Here is a 1878-nt window from a genome sequence, read left to right as displayed (position 1 = left end):
TGAAATGACTGAAATCCGGAAACATTTCTTTTGAAATAAGATGGAAATCCAAGGAATTCTGCCATGACTCCAGTTTATTTGAACCGTGATCGACTTGACTCCTTAATCCTCCTGGGCGCATCCTCAACTTCAAAGTTGTGTCTGCACTCCGGAGATCTGGCAACGTTGGTGTGGCTGACTCAGTGTGATGTGCAGATGTTAGTGTTTAATTACCACTGAAGGTATCGGCTCTTTTGGTTGGGGAGTGGTTTTAAAATTCACAGCTTGCGATGGCCAGGAATCGAACCCGGGTCAACTGCTTGGAAGGCAGTTATGCTCAACACTATACCACCATCGCTACAGCACGCATCCGCCTAGAAATCAGCTGATGTGCAATAATAGTTCTTGACTCTAAATGTCGTTGATGTTTTGTTGGAAATTTTGCAGTGAAACATTAGAATTGAGAAGTCATAAAAGACTGAGATTTACTGAGTGGGTAGGTCTCATGATGCCCCGCCTCACTTTCTAATACACACAAAGCAGTATTTCGGATTTCTCATCATCTGAAATCAATCAATAACAAAAATAGCACGAAAATCCCGGGGCAACCCTGGAACGATCACACAATTAAAACTTGTGAAGTTCTCAGAAAGGGTCACCTGACCGGAATGTGAAGTCCTTGGGTTGCCCTGGTGCCCTGGTCCCAGCTCCAGGAAAGTATGCAGACCCTGTACCTGCTGCAGACGATGGGGGTCGAAGTCACGGAGGACCTCGAGGTGTTAAAGGACCAGCAAGCCTCGCTCATTGCCTCAGAGGCCTCCAAAATAATCTTCCGGTCCAGGGTCCGCTCAGTGGAGTATGACAAGGCGTGCTCACGTTTCTTCTTCCAGAAGGTGCACAAAGAGAGCTCCGATCTGAGCAGCCTGAAGGAAGAAAATGGCTCGATAACATCATCTCAGGCTGACATCATGAGGATCAGTAAATCCTTCTACGCCAGTCTGTATGACGCGAAGCTAACCGACAGCTCGGCCTCCCCAGTCGTTCCTGTCCTCTATCACGGAGGTCTTAGACGACAGAACACGGGAGAGGCTGGATCAGCCGCTATCTCTGGATGAGCTGACCAAGGCCCTCAAGTCCTTCGAAAAGAATAAAACTCCCGGAAGCGACGGCTTACCGGTCGAGCTCTATTCTGCTCTGTGGGACTTGATTGGCCAGGGCCTGCTGGAGGTGTATGTCAGTATGCTTCAGGCAGGTACCATGAGAGAATCCATGAGGAAAGGCATCATCACCCTCATCTACAAGCAGAAGGGGGCGAGGGAGGAACTCAAAAATTGGAGACCAATCTCATGTTGAATGCGGATTACAAAATTAGAACATCGAACATAGAACATAGAACAATACAGCACAGAACAGGCCCTTCGGCCCACGATGTTGTGCCGAACTTCTAACCTAGATTAAGTACCCATCCATGTACCTACCCAAATGCCGCTTAAAGGTCGCCAATGATCCCGACTCTACCACTCCCACGGGCAGCGCATTCCATGCCCCCACCACTCTCTGGGTAAAGAACCCACCCCTGACATCTCCCCTATACCTCCCACCCTTCACCTTAAATTTATGTCCCCTTGTAACACTCTGTTGTACCCAGGGAAAAAGTTTCTGACTGTCTACTCTATCTATTCCTCTGATCATCTTAAAAACCTCTATCAAGTCACCCCTCATCCTTCGCCGTTCCAACGAGAAAAGGCCGAGAACTCTCAACCTAGCCTCGTACGACTTCCTCTCCATTCCAGGCAACATCCTGGTAAACCTTCTCTGCACCCTCTCCAAAGCTTCCACATCTTTCCTAAAGTGAGGCAACCAGAACTGCACACAGTACTCCAAATGTGACCTAACCAA

The 1878-nt window shown here is 48.4% G+C and overlaps 1 non-coding gene across 1 annotated transcript; it reads right to left on the bottom strand.

Moving 5' to 3' along the window:
* Positions 1–265: 265 nt before the first annotated feature.
* Positions 266–337, bottom strand: trnag-ucc. Its single transcript has one exon. It is a non-coding gene; the product is annotated as a tRNA-Gly (tRNA).
* Positions 338–1878: the final 1541 nt, after the last annotated feature.

The sequence above is a fragment of the Chiloscyllium plagiosum genome, unplaced genomic scaffold (genome assembly GCF_004010195.1).
Source record: "Chiloscyllium plagiosum isolate BGI_BamShark_2017 unplaced genomic scaffold, ASM401019v2 scaf_9607, whole genome shotgun sequence".
Taxonomy (NCBI): Eukaryota; Metazoa; Chordata; class Chondrichthyes; order Orectolobiformes; family Hemiscylliidae; genus Chiloscyllium; species Chiloscyllium plagiosum.
This window is presented reverse-complemented; position numbering and strand designations above follow the sequence as displayed.